Raw genomic sequence first — 21,706 nt, 5'->3', positions numbered from 1 at the left:
TTTGTAACAATTTCTTGCCAGTAATGAGTTCTAGTATGTTGTTGTGAGAGATGAATGAAATACCATTAAATAGAGCCAAGTCATAAACTTGTGCTCACTAATAAATTCCAGTATAGTGCTGTGAGAGATCAATACCAGTGAAATGAATAACTAAACTTTCTAACTATTTCTTGCCAGTAATGAGTTGTAGTATACTGCTGTGAGAGATGAATGCAATACCATTAAATAGAGTCAAGTCATAAACTATGTATGAATCAACTATGTATAGATCAATGTCAATCATGGCTTTTATCTATACATAATCAATATGTGCTTAATAATGAATTCTAGTGTGTGCTCATGTGATTACCTGTATATATCATAGTGCCAATCAAGCAAAACATGGCAATCATGGCTTTTATCTATACATAGTTGACCTATACGTAGTTTATCATGGTTCAAATCTGTTTAGCAAAATAGTCCAATATATGCTGTAACAGTTTGTTTAGAATCTGTTTGAAAAAATAGTCAATATATGCTCACTAATGACTTTCAGTATAGTGTTGTGAGAGATCAATACCAGTGAAATGAACAACTAAACTTTGTAACAGTTTCTTGCCAGTAATGAGTTCTAGTGTACTGCTGTGAGAGATGAATGCAATACCATTAAATAGAGCCAAATCGTAAACTATGTATAGATCAATGGCAATCATGTCTTTTATCTATACATAATCAATATGTGCTCAATATGTGCTCAATAATGAATTCTAGTATGTGATCATGTGATTACCTGTATATATTATAGTGCCAATCATAATAGCAAAACATGGCAATCATGCTTTTATCTATACATAGTTGACCTAGACATAGTTTATCATGGTTCAAATCTGTTTAGCAAAATAGTCCAATGAGTTCCAGTATAGTGATGTGAGAGATCAATGCAATACCATTAATCAAAGTGAATCATGCCAATGAAATGAACAACTAAACTATGGATACATCAAGTATGTATTGATCCATGCAAAATCATTCAACATACTTATGAGGTCATAAACTATGTATAGATAAAAGCCATGATTTCAAACTATGTATAGATCAATGCAGAAAGAAACTCTATTCCTCTTGCCAACTATGCTACTTTTCATCTTCTAAAAGACGAGCCTTAGTTTCAATGGACCTGACGATTTATTAAAACACATTCATAAAAGCCCAAATTCAAGTTATAGTTTGTACATGTGTATGTGTACATACATACATGTGTCTGTACATTTATACATGTGTGTACATGCATACATACATGTGTGTGTATGTACGTACACACATACATACTTGTGTGTGTACGTACATGCATGCATACATACATGTGTGTGTCTACGTACATGCATGCATACATGTGTGTGTGTGTGTAAGTACATACATGCATACATACATACATACATTCATGTGTGTGTATGTACATACACACATACATACATGTGTGTGTACGTATGTACATGTATACATACATGTGTGTCTGTGTGTGCACGTACATACATGCATACATACATGTGTGTGCACATACATATATACATACATGTGTGTATACATATAGACAAATGGAATCAATATTATGCTTTCATTGGTATAGATAGATTACATGGAGTATAATGGCACATTGTAATTTGTTCTTTATGGGCTTATGATCCTCGGTAGTTGGTACTCCTTGTTGTATTTGAATAAATAATTGACTTCTTAATGCAATGAGGCTAGCAAATAATCATGTTGTATCTCGATAGGTGATAGTTGATATTTCATAACTGATAGTGTTTAAATTGTCCACATTTCAGGTCACTGATGGATCCTGTGGAGAGTATAGAGGTCCAAGGAAGCATAGTTAGGAAGACCACATACACCCGCATTCTCACAATTCTTTTTGCTTTTGTTGGCATAGCCAAAGTACTGGTAGCCTAAGAAGGTAGTCAAATGGGTAAACAAATAAGAAAAGGAAATTTCTTTTGTAGAGACATTATTCATTCGAATGAGGTGGATTGTCATGATCAGATTCAGATGAGTAGGGCACCCTTCTTTTCTCTAGCTCATATTCTGAGGTTGAAAGGAAGCTTGAGAGATACGATCCACTTGAAGTTAGAGGAACAACTAGTGATGTTCCTCCACACCCTTGGGCACAATCTAAGGAACCGCAAGATTGCCCATAACTTTGGGCACTCAGGAGAGATAGTCAGTCGGTACTTCCACAAGGTTTTGATGGCTATCTTAGCCCTTCACAGAGATTACTTCATACCACCTAGTCCAGGCACTCCTCCTGAAATTAGTGGGAAGGATCATTTTGAACCATTCTTCAAGGTAAATCACACATTATTACAAGTTTATTGTCTAGAATGTTGTCCTTATCTTATTATTACTTGAGCATACATTTGATCAGTGTATCATATCCCACAAGATTGCATTGGAGCCATCGACGGTACCCATATTCCAGTGCGAGTTGATGTCAACATACAGGGTAAATATCATGATAGAAAAGGGAACCTATCGCAAAATGTTATGGGTGTCTGCTCCTTTGATTGTAAGTTTCAGTATTGCCTTGCTGGTTGGGAAGGCTCTGCTGCAGATAGCCATGTTCTAGCCTCAGTTCTATCCAAATCAGATCCACTTGTAGTTCCCCCTGGTAAGCCAAATCACATTTTAATATACTCAAGGTTATGCTAAATGGTTCAAGTATTGACAATATACTTTCTTTATATAGGAAAATATTATCTCGTGGATGCTGGATATCCAAATGCACTTGGATTTCTCGCTCCTTATCGGTGTACACGCTACCACTTGAAAGAGTGGTCAAGAGAAAACCCAATAAACTCTGCACATGAGTTGTTCAACCATCGACACTCCTCTCTTAGAAATGCAGTAGAATGTACATTTGGTATTCTGAAGCATTTTTTCCAATCTTAAGACATGCAATGTCTTATGATATCATGACACAATCCTATATTGTTTTAGCATGTTGCATACTTCACAATTTCATTATGATAGAGGATGGCCTTCCATCAGAAGAAGCTATTGAAGAGGAAGATGATCATGATGGGATAGAGGTGCCACTACTTGAGACATATGGGTTGTCTCAGGAGGATAGAAATGAGTGGGCCCAATTTCGAGAAGATATAGCAAATAGGATGTGGGAAGATTATAGATCTCGAGAATAAATGATTTATTAGAAGGCAATGTGCTTTATATGATTAAATTGATGTATGCATATACAATGATGGTGTTTGATTTCATTATTCTGATATCAGTCTTTGCTACATTCTAATTAAATAAAAAGAACATTAACTTTCAATTTCACACCTACATTATGTACAAAAATTGTTGATCATATCTGCAATACACAATTCAACTTGAAATATAGATTACATTGATTTAAATGCAAGAAAGCACAATTATTATACATCTTTGCATTGAGAAAGTACAATAACATGCTTCATAATGGGGCTCATGACTATTTACTTGCCATTGATATCACCATTTTGTCTTACTGGTAGTTTTTTTGATGTTGATGTGTTATCATCAATTATTGCTTAAAATGTGTATCATCTTCAGTTAAATTCTTTCAAGTTTATTAAATCTTAGCCTCATTTCATTAGGATGTATTAAAAAATGATATTTAAAGTTTATCATCTTCAATTTTAAATGAAATACAGCAAGGAGTACCAAATGATGAAGATCATAAGCCCACTAGTAAGAAGAGAACAACGAATTCGTTGAAAATCCTATTTTTCTGATGTTACTGCTTGCTGTATTCCATTTAAATTTAAAGAGCAATAACTTTCAATTTCAGTCGTATGATTACTTTATATCGTAATACATTTACCTATTCAATATGTTAGCCTTGTTCCATTATGACGTATTACAAATTGATAGTTAAAGATTTTCTATTTCAAATTTAAATGAAATACAGGAAGGAGTACACAATGGCATATACCGAGCTCATGATGAGCATGGACGGATCTGATCATGTGAAACATATGTGTTCTCCCATTACTTTGAGTGATATAGATGGATCCCTCACTGTGAGCAACAAATCTTCTTCTTCAAAGAAGAAAATGTGGACAAAATCGATGGAACGCAAGTTTTTAGACTTGCTCCTTGAACAAGTCCATCTTGGACGGAAAGGTGAAGGTGGGTTTAAAAAAGAGGCATGGACTGCGATAGAGAGGACATTCAATGCAGCGATGAACTCAAATCTTTCACGAGATCATTTTAAGAATAAGCTAAAAACATGGAAAGTAGGATATAAAGTAATGAAGGACTTGGAAAATACAAGTGGGTTAGCTTGGAATGAAGAAACTCAAACTGTGGATGTTGAGGATTCAGTGTGGGATGACCTTTTGAAGGTAGGATCATCTTTGTACTCTTTTCATTGAAGAAATTTTTCCTTCTTATTTTAATAATGAAAAACTTACAACCTAATTCATCTATTAATGCTTATATGTAGAGGAGAGAATTCAAAAATGCAAAAATGTATAAGAGGTCACCTTTTCAATATTTCAATGAGTTGGCTGTAATTGTCGATAATGACATTGATGAAGGGTTCGCATCTACAACACCCCTTGATGCTGAAGAAGGGCACCCTATGAACGATGCATTTAATGTGCTTGATGAGGATGATACCAATTGTGGTACACCTCTTGACAGCCAACCAGATATTGGTGAAGAGTTATATCATTCCAATCAGTCGAGTGCAAGTGCTAGAGGGACTCCTCCACCATCATCATCAAGGAGGGGAAAGAGGAAGAAGACATCTTTGGCTGCATCATTGGATGTGATATGCGAAACTATGAAAGAACTGAAAGATGGCCTCATTAAGCCTCAGATTGTAAAAGTGGATAAATCTGAAGATGATAATATTTTGGCTGCTGCATATACTGCTCTCAAAGCTGTCCCTGAACTGAGTCGAGCAATTTTCGTGAAAGCAAATGATACCTTCATGCTTCAACGTGAAAGAGCCAAAGGGTTCTTGATTATGGATGAGGTGGAGAGAGTGGAGTGGATTGCAATGACATTTGGTACCATTTAGCTATTTCAGCTACTGACTGGATTGCAATGAATTATGCTGCATGATTACTCTATTCAATGGTTTTGCATTAATCTCTAATAGCACTAAACTAAAACTATATTAATCTCACATCACTATATTGGAACTCATTATTGAGCACATTTTGACTATTTAATTAGTGATCTCTCACAGAACTATACTGGAAGTCATTAGTGAGCATATATTTACTATTTTGCTAAACAGATTCTAAACAAATTGTTACAACATGTATTGGACTGTTTTGCTAAACAGATTTGAACCATGATAAATTATGTATAGATAAAACCCATGATTGTCATTGATCTTCCATGTATCCATACATAGTTTATGTGTTGGCTGTGTTTAATGGTATTGCATTGATTTGTACATAGTTTATGACGTCATAAGTATGTTGAATGATTTTGCATGGATCTATACATACTTGATATATCCATAGTTTAGTTGTTCATTTCATTGGCATGATTCACTTTGATTAATGGTATTGCATTGATCTCTCACAACACTATACTGAAACTCATTAGTGAGCATATATTTACTATTTTGTTAAACAAATTCTAAACAAACTGTTACAACATGTATTGGACTGTTTTGCTAAATAGATTTGAACCATGATAAATTATGTATATGTCAACTATGTATAGATAAAAGCCATGATTGTCATTGATCTTCCATGTATCCATACATAGTTTATGAGTTGGCTGCGTTTAATGGTATTGCATTGATTTGTACATAGTTTATGATGTCATAAGTATGTTGAGTGATTTTGCATGGATCTATACATACTTGATATATTCATAGTTTAGTTGTTCATTTCATTGGCATAATTCACTTTGATTAATGGTATTGCATTGATCTCTCACAATACTATACTGGGAGTCATTAGTGAGCATATATTTACTATTTTGTTAAATAGATTATAAACAAACTATTACAACATGTATTGGATTGTTTTGCTAAACAGATTTGAACCATGATAAACTATGTATATGTCAACTATGTATAGATAAAAGCCATGATTGCCATTGATCTTCCATGTATCCATACATAGTTTATGAGTTGACTGCGTTTAATGGTATTGCATTGATCTGTACATAGTTTATGACATCATAAGTATGTTGAATGATTTTACATGGATCTATACATACTTGATATATCCATAGTTTAGTTGTTCATTTCATTGGCATGATTCACTTTGATTAATGGTATTGCATTGATCTCTCACAGCACTATACTGGAAGTCATTAGTGAGCATATATTTACTATTTTGTTAAACAGATTTTAAACAAACTGTTACAGCATATATTGGACTGTTTTGCTAAACAGATTTGAACCATGATAAACTATGTATAGGTCAACTATGTATAGATAAAAGCATAATTGCCACGTTTTGCTATTATGATTGGCATTATGATATATACAAGTAATCACATGAGCACATACTGGAATTCATTATTGAGTACATAGTGACTATTTTGCTAAACAGATTTGACACAAACAGCCAGACACTATTACAAAGTTTAGTTATTCATTTCACTGGTATTGATATCTCATAGCACCATACTAGAATTTATTAGTGAGCACATATTGACTATTTTGCTAAATAGATTTGAAACAAATAGTTACCACATCTATTGACTATGCTAAGCAAATAGCAGATAGAAATAGAACCATGATAAACTATGTATAGGTCAACTATGTATAGATAAAAGCTAGTGATATACTTGTAAATTTCATTATTGAGCACATATTGAGCACATATTGATTATGTCTAGATAAAAGCCATGATTGTCATTGATCTATACATAGCTTATGAATTGGCTCTATTTATATGGTATTGCATTCATCTCTCACAGCACTATACTAGAACTCATTACTGGCAAGAAACTGTTACAAAGTTTAGTTGTCCATTTCAGTGGTATTGATCTATCACAGCACTATATTGGAATTCATTAGTGAGCACATATTGACTATTTTGCTAAACATATTTGAAACAAACAGTATGTATGTACACACATGTATGTATGTACGTACGTATGTATGTATTATGTGCATATGTATGTACACACATGTATGTACGCATGTATACATACTTGATCTATGCATTGCATTGATCTCTCACAACACTATACTGGAACTCATTACTGAGCACATTTTTACTATTTTGCTAAGCATGTATGTATGTATATGCGTATGTATGTATGTACACACATGTATGTACGTATGCATGTATGTATATGCATATGTATGTACACACATGTATGTACGTATGTATGTATGTATGTGCATATGTATGTACACACATGTATGTACGTATGTATACAAACTTGATCTATGCATAGTTTAGTCATCCATTTTATTGACATGATTGGCATTGGTCAATACGCAGGATAGTTGTTCATTTCATTGGCATTCGCACGATTGGCATGTGAAGTCATTCCAGATGGTTAATTGGCTTTGTGTAATGGTATTGCATTGATCTGTCACAACACTATATTGGAAATCATTACTGAGCACTTTTTTTCTATTTTGCTAAGCATGTATGTATGTATGTGTGTATGTATGTGCGTATGTATGTACACATGTATGTACATGTGTATGTATGTATGTATGTGCGTATATATGTATGTCTGTGCATATGTATGTTCACGCATGTATGTACGTATGTATACATACTTGATATATGCATAGTTTAGTCATTCATTTCATTGACATGATTGGCATTGGTTAGTACATAGTTTAGTTGTTCATTTCATTGGCATTCACACGATTGGCATATGAAATAATTCTAGAGGGTTAGTTGGCTTTGTTTAATGGTATTGCATTGATCTCTCACAACACGTAGTTTATGATCCCGTAAACGTTTGGTATAGTTGTTCATTGCATTGTTAATTAGAGTTATATTTGAACCATACATACGTGGAATACACAAGGAGTGGCAAATGATGAATGCTCAATTGTAGAACTTGAAAGCATATAGAAATGTGATTTGCTAGATGATTGTATAGTTCATGATTCTGTCCTATGTTATATCTATAGTCCTAATTTTCTTGCATATATTTTTATTTTTTTGTCTTTTTGTCCCTATTTGATTTCCTATGTATGTTCTCGTTGACAAGATTATCAAAAGTATTGAGGATTTTTGGTAGATGATTGTACAGTCATGATTATGTCCCATGTTATATGTATATTCCTAATTTGCTTGGATATTTTTTAAATTTCTTTTTTTTTTTTTCCACAGTTTGGTTTCCTATGTACGTGCTTCTTGACAAGATTGTCAACGGTATTGATAAAGTGTCTTTCTCTTGTATTTTTTTATTGCTCTTGATTTGCTAATATTGCAAGACCATACATGCTGATAAAAAATGAGCTATCTGATGATTGTTTACCGTGTTTGTAAACGATCAATATTTTTAATGCCACTCCTTGGTGTATTCCATTAAAAAAAAATTAGGTTTTAATTTTTCAAGCATGTTTAGTTCATATATGCAGGATTGACCATCTAACAACACAAATAGTAATGGAAAGATTGAGCAGCATGAGAGGGTTGCCGTCGAATGTGGGGCATAAGGGCATACATCGTGGATTTCTCAGTGTTTTCGTATGTAACGGTGTGTCGTTGAATGTGGGGCATAAAGGCATACATCGTGGATTTCTCAGTGTTTTTGTGTTTAACGGTGTGTTTTCACACCACCATCAAATCATTGATATTGTTCTATCAAGTTAGCAAGTTTTCATATTGTAGTAATTATGTGAAATTCATTATTAGAATTTCATGATGTTAAAATATGATTTATATGATTAATGATTTTCGTGATCTTTTTTTTTAAATTGCATGTAAAATCTATGTTGCCAAAATTCCACATTTTTTAAGAGCAATTATTAACAAAGCATCATTTTTCTTGTTAAAGTTATCATCAAATGTTTAATGTATGTGAATGTAAAATGGTATATTTTTTCCTATATAATATTTCACGTAAAATTTAGTTGCATATTTTGTTGAATAATTAACTAACTTAAAAAAAATTATTAAAAGGGAGAGATACATAGAGGGGCAGAGAGTGCGGGATAAGAAGGGGGGACGGAGGGACAGAGGGAGAGAGTGAGAGAGAGAGAGAGAGAGAGGAGCTTGTGTGTTCCTGCATCTGTAGAAAGGTGTCTGTTGATGTGTGTTTTATGACTCACCAAACAATAGAACGAAATACTGAAATATCTTATCCTCTCTTGAATATATATCTGTCTATGACCTCATCAAGATCTTTAAATGTCTCCTCCCCAATTGAAAGTATTTTCCAAGTTGAAGATAGCTAGCAAAATCCTTTTGGTCTTTTCCTCCCTCCACAATATCCTTGTGTGCATAAACTCCATTGAAAATGTTCATTGTTAGAATCAAGTGAGTAGGCCCCTTCAAGCATGGACGGATAATACTCTCCCCTGGCTCTTTATCTGTTAGGAACTTAATGGTTTCATTCTCTTGTTCACTTCGTGAAATGGAATCCTCTTCCGCAAAATATGGATCCTTAACCTCCTTATCCTTATCCTATGCACCCTGATAGTTATCATTCTTTAGTGAACTCTCTTTGCAAGTTAACTCAACTAGGTACTTCACTTTTGTCATAGTTTTCACCCAACAGGTAAGGATGCTGCCTTCTGCAAGTTTTTCTAAAGGATCTATATCTAGATCATCAGAAAGCTCCTCTTTCAATATTATTCATGTCAAGCTTGATTCCAGATCACAAATTATACGATGATTTTGGACTCTGCGGGGACAATTTTTTCCATTAACAAGGTCTCTTCATTTTCTCCAGTTAGCAGATAAAATTCCTCATCTTGGGATGGCTCTTTATATGGCGATCTCAAATCCTAAAATCCATGTAACAATTCACTCTTTATGTCAGCAAGGGTTTCCTACTTTTTATTGGATGTCCATTGCTCCACACTTTTAGCATATTCATCAATATCAAGGGCATTTAATAGATCAGGATATTTTTGACATGCTCAACAACCATTTCTTGTGTTTCCTCATCCATATCATCTATATCATGTCCAGCTTCTTCACAATATATGTCCTTAGCAATTTTCTTGGCAAATTCATATGACTTTGGATGAATTCTAGTATCATCCAATGGATCCATAACATGGTTTTCGGATGCTGCTTGTCCATTCCCTCTAACCCTTAAAAAAACCAATAGCATTTATAAAGACAAGTGGCTTCATAGCCTCTACAGTTGGTTGTTGTAACTATTACCTGCTCAACAGCTTCATACTTTTCATCTGGAGTAAGGAAATGTTCCAGTGAATGAAGCTTCAATGATAATATTTCTTTGCCAAGACTATATAATGTTGCAACCATGGCCAATGGATTCTGAAGATACCGACCAAGAGCCACAACACGCCTCACAATCCCTCTCTGTGTCGGCAACTAGTCTTAAGAGATGCGAGAATTCTCATATAGTGTAGGCAATAATTCATCTGCATAAACAACATTTATTGTGTCCAATCCTTCTGCCAAATCACGTGGATGAACACAAACACAGGGAGGGATAGAGAGAGGACACAAACACACATATTTAGCAGCTAAGTCACCAGGTTCAAGTTTCAATTCGAGTTCGACAATTATGAAGTTCGGATGAACTTGACAATAAATTCAATTCGACGATAAATTTGTCTTACACAATTTTTCAAAAATATATAATATATATGATCACAATTTCCAACAATGGGACAAAAAATAACTTCGTACAAATGATTGCATGTATGATTTTTTTTACTTTTCTTTGCTAATAAATAGAATTAAAATAAATAATAATAATCATTTTATTTATTATTGACTAACAAAATAAAACTGTGAATATTCAAGAATAAAAAATAATAATAATGTAGTCTAATTATAAATAAATTAAATCATAAATATTAATACTTTACTCATTCTAATCCTTGTGTTTCACTAATTAAATAAGATTAAAAAAATTTACATCAAATTCCAATTCCAATTAGAAAATGAACAACCAAACGCAACAAAAAGATATTCCTAGTCATATTCTGTTCCAATTCCAATTTCTAAATTGGCAACCAAACGTAGAATATGGATTTGAAAATTCATCTTCCGTGTCAACCAAACGGTCCAACTATCTTCCTAAAATACATAACGAGATTTTCGAAAACCTGGTTATCAAATAACCTAGTTATGAGAAAAATTCATCTTCCCCAACCAAACGGGGCCTCATATAATTTCTTATTCAACATCCAGAAAATGCGTTGCTCATCTTCATTATTGAAGTGCATGTAGTCCAGTGTTGATTCGTATTCTGAAGATGAATTCTCTACTGAAATAGTCTTCTTGTCAAGTTTGCAGAGACGCTGAACATACTTGGTGCTGAATACCAGAGACGAAAAGAAGCAGCAGATGAAGGAGAACAACAGCAGTAAAGAGAATGCTAAAATCAAAGCAGACAAAGGAAGGACCAGTACAGCGAGGGTAAGTGAAATCAACATGTCTCCCCACTTATATTCCAGAATTGAGAAATCTCTCAGATTTTTGAAGATATTTGCCAGCCTAGGGCAGTACACTACAATAACATGTCGCACAGCGGCGATACCCGTCAGCAAGTTGAGATAGCTATATGCACTACCAGAATAAAGCGAGCACCTGAGCCATCTGCAGAGCATGAGGATCCATCCCACTAAAATGAAAACGGACTGAAGGTAAGTTGTGAGATTACCTCCTCCATGAAGAAGCGATGGACGACATGCCACTTTACCGGCCATGACCGCAAAACAAGTCGTCACAATTACACCAGCTCCTGGACTGAACGTCGAGTTTGACAGGAAGTAGAATGTCTTCCATGCACGAACTGCAACCCACGAGCTCATCGCTTCACTTGTTAATGCCTTCCACTCAGTGCCTTGATTCTTCGAAACATCTATATCATCGGGACGGATAGCATCCCGCCACAACTTACCATTCAAGATGACCGCCCCTAACAAAAACAGGAAGGATGAGGCTCCCACCCGGAGTACCACGCCAGATGACACGAACCATGGGCCTGCTTCGCGTTGTAATTTGGAGTCATTCACATTGTGCAATGCATAAATCTCCGTAGCAATGTGGAATGACAGAGTTACGAACAAGGCTGCTACATGGCTCCATCTGCCCACGTTACCCACCGTGGCCATCCCAGGCAGAAGGCATCCTACAAACACACACATTGTAAGCCTCACAGCATCCATTTTGAGCTGGTTATCAACCATCACTTGCACATCCTTTCCACTGGATGCCCCAAATACACTCACTCTCTGAACATCAAGATAACCAAAAATTTGGATGATGAGGGAACTTAAGACGAAGAGATTGGTTGGGATCCAGGAGGGTAATGTTACATCCAGGTAGTCCCTAAGCACATACACTGCAATGTCCCATAGGATACATATTATAAGAGCACAGGGGGCTACTATCATCTTGATATCATCCAGATTATACTCCATTTGCGATCCCGATCCTCCTAAACTCAACACAAACAGACCACAACAATGATACAATTAAAAGACCAATGCAGCAGATGATATTCTCTGCATTCAAATGTTAATCTTCGATGTATTCCCTTTTATACTCACGTGCCCATCCCTAGACATGGGGCGGGGCTCTAGGCAAGGTTGCGTGAAGGGAAGTGCTGACCCAAGTCAGAGAGTACTGCGCATGATTAGCGCTTGGATTTTGTGTGTGGCGCGGAGAGAGTTGGGAGTGGTAGGGACCACTTCCCTCCTCCCACCCTTCAATACGGCAACGGCTACCCAGTCAGTTATTTCGACTGATTGGGTATCTCCATCCATCTTCCTTCCGTCTCTCCCGTACCGTCAACTTCTTCTTGGCGAGTGGGACATGACAGGACAGAGGAAAGGGCGATGGAGACATTTGAAATGAAGGACTTGTCAAATGTCGTAATTAATAACTGGCTGGTGTTTACAAGCACACCACTAACCCCGTGCTGCTTCTTTTCTCCGACGTGGCAGCACGGGACACCGCCTTTCAGAGCCACAGGGAGCTGCATTTCGAAATGGCGGTTGTGACTGTGAGAGAGGGAGAGGAAGCGGAGGAATCCATCAAGTATGCGTTGCAATGTTGCGGTGGTGTTGTGGTTCCCCGGAGTAGTAGAAAACAGCCAGCGAGAACTCCCGGCTTAACCACAGCTTTGGCTTTGGCTTTGGCGGCCGCCTGATGGGAAGTCTTAACACCTGTGTACAATAGATGTAGATTGAGCATTTTTGGTCTTTCTGGTTTTTGTGTTTCCCGACTCTTATGATGATACTCTATAAATGCAAAAGAGAAAAAGCAGGCTTAAGCTAACCACGAGAAAGATTTTACATCATTTGCAAATGTCAACAGGACAGTATTTGAACTGCTAGATGATGTCGTATTGATTTCCTCTCTTTTTTGCTTTGGAGCGAAGGGAGTGGATCTTTAAATTTTGATAACAAATTATCAAAGCTTTCAATTTTCCTTTTGATATTAAATTTTGATGAGAGTGATAAATAATTTTATTCGACATTAATTTTTTATTTATTTATAGAAATAGTTTTTTTTTAAAAATAAAATAATTCTAATATACATTATGGATCAATTTATCTTTATTTTAATGCATAAGTAGATATTTATTCTAAAGGTCTTGGGGTTATCTAGAGTTAGTGTTCAATTATGTGAGCTATGGTGGAATTATCTTGTATCTAAAACTTATTAGTCAAATATTTTTCAATATTATTTTCTTATTGATTAATTCATATATTGAAGTCCTTTTAATACGTTTAGTCCGATTCTAGTTTATTATGGGGGATTTTAGTTTATTATAATCAAATTTCAAATTTAGTTATCTAAGAGGAACCCTTTAATGAAATAATTGAACTAATTATTTTAAACTTCCAATTTAATTATTTAAGAGGATCCCTTTTATGAAATAATTAAACTAATTATTTCACATCAATCTATGTCCAAAGAGCTTTGAATGGGATAATTATGGACAGATATTTAAGGATATTTCTAAATGTCATAAAGAAAATGCAAAATAAAATAGAACATGTTTAAATATTGATATATTTATTTGATAATATTTAGGGATATTCCTTACACAAGTTTAATATTCACCCTCTCATCATTTCACAATCTTCAATCTAGTTCTAAGTGCAAATCATTATAAAAATAAATTCAAAGTGAAAGACCAAATCATTTGCAACTAATTATTTAAGAATTTTTTTAGATGAGATCTTATTATAACTAAGCATTACAAGAAAGATTTTCAAATCTCTTTAATTGATTGCATAATCAAGTTCATCAATTTCTTTAATGGGGGCCAAATCACCAATATGTATTGTAAGTTTTTCTCTATCATACACCTATCTAAGTCAAAACTACATGTATCCACAACAATCTTAAGCCACCATATCACATGCCTATCTAACTCAATGCTATGTGTGTTGGTGTATTGTGTTTAGGAAACTTTTTCACATGTCTCTCTAGCATTCACTACACGTGTTGACTCACAGTCAAAGCCTCCATGGAACATGATATATATAATTCTCTATGTATTTCAAAGAACTATAAAGAAACACCTTAAATCATATGACTTGCATAACACAACTTCTTATCCATATCATTGTTACCCATAGATGATCTTTATCACAAATGTCTTATCATCTAACATGCTCAAGTGTGTTTGATCTAGATCAACATTACTATAGGAAATCATAGTTGGGGGAAACTTCATGCAATAGAATTCTTGTTGGTAAGTCAGGTACCTAAGTTTTCTTACTTTAGTTTCACATCTTTGAACTAATGGATAATATACTCCCTAAAGTGGGGGCAACATGTAATGACCTAAAAATTACACCCTAGTGTAAGAGCCATTTATGAATTTATGTACCCCTTTAGCCTAAGAGGATACATTTTTTCACCCTCATTTAGTCAAGTCACTAACCAAGTCATCACCTAGCCAAGACTCTATGCAAGGTACTCTAGGAAACCATAGACATGTATGCATAACAGAGACGTTTGTGTGGTGTGCTTACATCCACTAATTTGTGTCCCCCTTTAGCTTGAGTGATAACTTTTCTCACCCTCATTTAGTCATGTCACTAACCAAGTCATCACCTAGCCAAGACTCCATGCAAGGTACTCTAGGAAACCATAGACATGTACACACAATAGAGATGTTTGTGTGGTGCACTCACATCCAATTGTAATGCCCAAAAAATAGAATTCCTACACAAGATTCTTTTGGGACTGTTAATTTTAGGGGTAGGGGGTCAACTTGATAAAAAAAGACAAAATGTTCCAAATTCCTCACAGGTTCTTCCGTTGAGTGTCAGATTGTGTTGGGTTTTTGCCTAGGTTTGGCAGACCAATCCACAGATTGTGGATGACTAAGCTCACTATTAATAGACCTAGCATGGGATGATCCATACCAAGATATGGGGTACCAGTTCCAAAATTCAGATCCTTAGGATTTGAGTTCTAAATTTCATGTATGGACTAACTTCAATCTATCAACCTTCATCAAGTTCAAAAATACTGTGTTTGGCTAAAGTATCTGTGAAGATGATTTTAGTCTTTCAACATAAAATATAATACTATAGTGTGATTAGTGGAGCATGAGCACAACCTCTAATAATTACAGAAGAGGAGGGATATAGTTCCACCAGGTGTAGAAGGTCTAAAATGAAGATTAATTATAGGTTTCAAGATCACTATTGCAGGATAATCAACTGATTTGAAGCAACACTTTAAAAGCAATGTTAATCCATATACTAGCTTGTAGTGGAGTATAAAGAAGAATCTAAGCTGACTTACAAGTAGAATTTACCACCTTCTTAGTTGAAGTCTTTCTTATGGCTCAAAGTATTCAAGGTTGCTGAAGTGTTTTTACTCCCATACATAAACAATAGGATTCTAGTTGTTCTTTAATGCTCATCAATGGTCTTAAATATTAAGGACTATTTTAATGATGGTTGGAGTATGTACTATTTGTGAAGGATTACGCACATCTACTATTTGGTGCAAATGAATTAGTGTCTTCTGGCCGACACTTTAGGATAATTATATTGTGTAACTTGGTTTAACCTACTATGTTGGAGGACTGCCTAGGATCCTCTAGGTCATGCTGCAGCCACTGGGACACGTTCTAGAGAATGTTGGGAGGGGTAATTAATGTTGCACAAAAGAATGCACTCTTTTATCAAAATTCAATTGTTGGAACTAAATTAAATTAAATCATATATATTCAATAATGACCAATCCAAGCCAACAAGATTATGAAGTGCAAAAACACATCATGAGGAAGTATGCATGCCTGATTAGATTTACTCTATAGAGTTTGGTATTAAGGTAAGTTAAATTCTTTAAAATAGCAAAGAGAAGGGCATGGTGGAACTCTAGAGTGGTTGTTGATGTAGTCAACTTGAGAAATGTTTTGGATGAATGGAATAATACCAGCTTTCTAAAGAGAGCTTTTATGCTTTTGCTTAAATAAAAAAATGTCCCAATCCAAGACATCATCCAACACCATTAGAATTGTCTTGGCTTATCTCAAGAGTCTTTTGAGAAATTTATCGCTGATGTGTGGAAATTTTGTTTCCTAAGTTTGATAACTTTTATGTTATTTACTTGAACACACTGCAACTTGTAAGTTTGCAGATAAAGCAGTAATAAAATATACATTGTATTCAAAAAATATCTATCCATAAGGAAACATGATTCATGTGGCCAGGATTAAGAAGCACACTCTAGTGTAGTCATAACCCCACCTCTTTGTTGTTTTTCCATTTAATCTGTAACTATAATATTTTTGACAACTATCTCTTGTTCACTTGGGCATCATATCTGAAAGTTCCTTTACTGCATTATAAGAAGGCATATGAAGGTGTAGGTTTCCTCAAACTTTTATCACCAACTAGATATTATTAATTACTCTAAACCGTGTATAAGAAAGTAAACAAGTAATGTTGAATAGTAATATTAACCATGCATAGAGAGAACTCATAACACCATATTTTTTTAACTAGGGAAACCTTGGCCAAGAGAAAACCTTAGTGGGGATGATACCCACTAGATAATATATTGATTTATATCTTCCTTTCTAGAGGATGGACCTTGTTAGTAGTTAATGAGAAAATTCAGTATAGAGAGTCCCTGATAGGAGACTTTGAATCCCTATTAGGAGATTTCAACCCTGTTAGGAGTTGTAGTACAATAGATGCAAGAAGAGCTCACTACCCAAAAAAGTAATTAGTCCTAAAGTATATAGGTGTTGTATCTTCTTTCTTGATTAATCTCTGACCTTAGCTTGATGTTGGATCACAAAATCAAGTTCTCAAAAACTTCACATATATTGCTTCACAAAAATTTTGCATATCACTTGTTACAATGCAATTGCACACTTTTTTTGCAAGACATACTATGCATAAATACCATGCCTTTTCACAAATTGCTGCTAGGTCAACTAAGACCATAATATTTCCAACTTAGAGTAAAAGTCTAGGATTTTGGACCTAATTGGTCAAGTAATTATTTCGTAAACAAAATAATTCCTTTCCTTTAATTCTGTTATTCTATTTCACTAGGTAAATTGTGAATATCTCTTTTCCATACTGTCTGTACTAATGTCTGAGGTTATACACATCATCATCTATTATAATTAAAGCTTAGATAGAAATAACAGTTACATGCAAATATAATCAATATCATAAAATAGTAGATCACATAGAAAAGAACACAAGACACCAAGATTTAAGGTGGCTCACCCAATCCCTATGCTACGTCCACCAAACAACAAGTCCAATGTTGTTACGATCCAGTGACTACAACCTAAGTACAATTTTTAATCCCTTATAGCTCAACACCACTATAAGAACTTGTTTTTGTATCACTCCTTATGAAAATGCCTAACCCTTTGCCCTTTTATATAAGTACTTCCCTGATTAGTCACCACAAACTAATAATCTCCCACTTGGGGACTGATCAGACTCCACACTAGACAACAATCTCCCACTTGGAGACTAATCTTGTAGCAATACTGCTACCACATGGGGATTGATCAAACTCCACACTAGACAACAATCTCCCTCTTAGAGACTGATCCTATAACAATATCACTACCACATGGGGCTCCCACTGGATCAAACCACCATGGACTCTACTATTCTTTTATTCATGGTCAGTCTAGAAGACCAACCGAAGTTGAAGAGGAATTCAACTTCTTCCTTGTCACTACCTTTGTAAACATATCCACTAGATTGTCATCTATATATATCTTATCCAACTTTAACTATCCATCATCTAAAACTAACTAAATGAAATGGTACTGCAACTGAATGTGTTTTTTCTTGGAGTGTAGAGTTGAGTTCTTTGCAAGATGAATGACACTTTGGCTATCTATAAACAAATAATTATCCCTCTGAGGGTGTCCCAATTCTTATAAGAAGAACTAAAGCTATATCATCTCCTTGGCTACCTCTATAGCAAAAACGTACTCTACCTTTGTAGTGGATAAAGCATTAACCTTTTGTAACCTAGAAACCTAGCTCACTATTGCCCCACCAATGATAAATACATAACCTATAGTACTCCACCTAGTATTAATATCCCCTACCAAATTTGAGTCAAAATAGCCCTACAAATTAGTAGTAGAGCCCCCAAAGTGTAAACACTTACCGGATGTTCCTCTTAAATATCTGAGAATCTATTTGACTACATTCCAATGCTCAATTCTTGGATGACTCAGATACCTGCTAACGACTCCCACTACATGTAAAATATCTAGCCTTGTACATACCATAGCATACATGAAGCTTTCTATAGCTAAAGCATAGGGTACCTTTGACATCTTATCCTCCTCTTATTGTGTCTTGGGACACATCTATTTAGTCAATTTCAAATGAATAAGTAAAGGTATGCTGACAGCTTTAGCATTCTCCATAGAGAAATGTTGCAATACCTTCTCAACATAATTAGCCTAAGATAGTGTCAATTTCTTGTTCTTCTTATCTTTGCAAATCTTCATGCCAAGGATTTATTTTGCTGCCCCCAAATCCTTAATAGCAAATGCATGTGCTAACTGACATTTCAGCCCCTTAATATGATCCATGTTAGACCCAGCTACAAGTATATCACCAACATATAAACATAAAATAATGTACCTTTCATCATCAAAACTCTTAAAATAATCACAATGATCTAAATGACACCTACTATATCCATGCTCATGCATAAAACTGTTAAATTTCAGATACCATTACTGAGATACTTGCTTCAAGCCATATAAATTTTTCTTCAATCTCCACACTAAGTTCTCCTTACCTTTAACCTCAAATCCCTGTGGCTGAGCCATATATACCTCTTCATCCAAATCACCATGAAGGAAGGTTTTTTTAACATCAAGCTACTCTAAATGCAAATCTTTAGTAGCAACAATTTTTAAAATAGTATAAATAGAAGTCATTTTAACAACAAGAGAGAATATCTCATTAAAATCAATGCCTTTTTTTTGTACAAATCCTTTTCCAACTAACCTGGCTTTAAATCTTTTCTTATCTCCGTCCTCTTCTTTTAACTTTTAAACCCACTTATTTTGTAAAGCCCTTTTACCGGTAGGCAATTTGCATAAATCCCAAGTCTTATTTTTTAGCAAAGAGTCCATTTCATCTTTCATGGTAGACTCCACTGAATCTTAGTATCCACTTGCACAACTTCATCATAATATTTAGGTTCACTAGCATCTGTTAGTAAAATAGAATACAAAGAGGGAGAAATTTTTTTTGGAGGTCTACTTAGCCTTGTTGACTCTCTAACACTCATGAGGTTGTGTGTTATTTGTTGTTGTAGTTGTTGCATATCATGAGGAATTGCTGGAACATCAAATTTTGTAGTATCATCTAGCACTACATAATCATTTTCTTTCTTCTCATGTTGCTACAACAAATCTTTGTACACTTTCTCATTAAATATGACATCCTTGGTTCTTACAATTTTACAATTTTCAAAATCTCAAAGCCTATAACCAAATTCATTAATGTGATATCCAACAATTACACATTTCGTTGACTTAACTTCAAGCTTGGTTCTATTTTTAGAATCTATATGAGAAAAAGCTTCACAATCAAAGGTCCTAAGAAAAGAATAACTCACCCTCTTACCATTCCACACTTCCTCTGGAATACCACAACCCAAAGGAGTAGAGGGACCTCTATTAATCAAATATATTATAGTATTGATAGCCTATGCCCACATGTTTAAGGGCAATCCATCACCTAACTTGATGCTCCTTGCACACTCCATTATAGTCCTATTCATGTGTTCAACCACTACATTTTCCTATGGAGTCCTCGGAATAGTTTTTTTTCTATGAATACCATTAATGAAGCAATAATCTTCAAATTCATGACTATAAGACTCACCACCATTATTAGATCCGAGACATTTTAATTTCTTACCAGTCTCATTTTCAACCAAGCATTTCCATTTCTTAAATGTTTGAAATATATCAAATTTCTATCTAAAGAAATAAACACATACTTTTCTAGTTGCATCATCAATAAGGGTGAACCCACAAAAATTTTAACCTTTTTTTCTTTTTTTCTTTTTTTTGCTCTTTGATTGCCATAATTGTAGGAGAATGATCTCCTATTGTAAAATAAAAAATGTCAAAATGTGCTTCTCGGAGCAAGCTTTCCAACGACTATAATTTTATTACATAATTTAATCATTAAGACTTTCAAATATGAGTTTAACTCTTTATAGGTTCATTACCGATTGAACATCAACCGACTTTGACACCTTGGGAAAATTAGTAAATTAGGTGAATAAAATTTTGAAAAATATGGAGGCACTGGCTTATTGAGATACCTTTCTATTCAAAAAAAAAAAAAAGGTTTATGGTAAATTGACTTCAAATTATCTGTGTCAAACGGAACGTATGTCTAAATTACGGTTCATGTCACTTCATAAACTATACAATATTCAACAAAAATAAATCAAACCAAATGCAGACACTAGATATTGATGCTACAAATCCAATGCAGAAAGAATTACTTCATTATCATTTCTAGAAAAAAAAGTTATCTGTGTCAAACGCACTGTCACTTTTTAAAATATTGAATTTTATTATGTACCACTTTTTGGAGGAAATTAAAAAAATTGACATAAATAGATTTTTTTTTTAGATTAAAAAATATGGTTACAAAGTAGGAACAAAGTACTCAAAATCACTAGTTTATGTCATCTTGAAATTATTTATAGTTTTGGAGATATAGTCACTTGAACGTGACGTTTGTTGCAAAAATATTGATTTCAGAGTCAAAATTGGTCAAAAAGTGGAACCCATTATTGTGGGATCACCCATAAATGTATCATAATAATGAGAGTAATGGAGGGAAGATAACTAAGCTGGTCCCCATACATCTATATGCACAAGCTCTAATTTCTCCCTTTTACTTTCCTTGCCATTCTTCACAAAAAATCACTCTTTTTCTTTTTCGATACACACAACTTTCATAGAAATTCATATTAAAACATTTTAGACCTAGTAAAACTTTCTTTAAATGAAGTACTTTTATAGCTTTCTCACTCATGTGCCCAAGTCTATTTTGCCACAATGCTACATC

Source organism: Cupressus sempervirens, chromosome 3, assembly GCF_028749045.1.
Source record: "Cupressus sempervirens isolate cs-2001-9-10 chromosome 3, ASM2874904v1, whole genome shotgun sequence".
Classification (NCBI taxonomy): domain Eukaryota; kingdom Viridiplantae; phylum Streptophyta; class Pinopsida; order Cupressales; family Cupressaceae; genus Cupressus; species Cupressus sempervirens.
The sequence above is the reverse complement of the archived record's forward strand: the minus strand, read 5'-3'. Positions refer to the sequence as shown.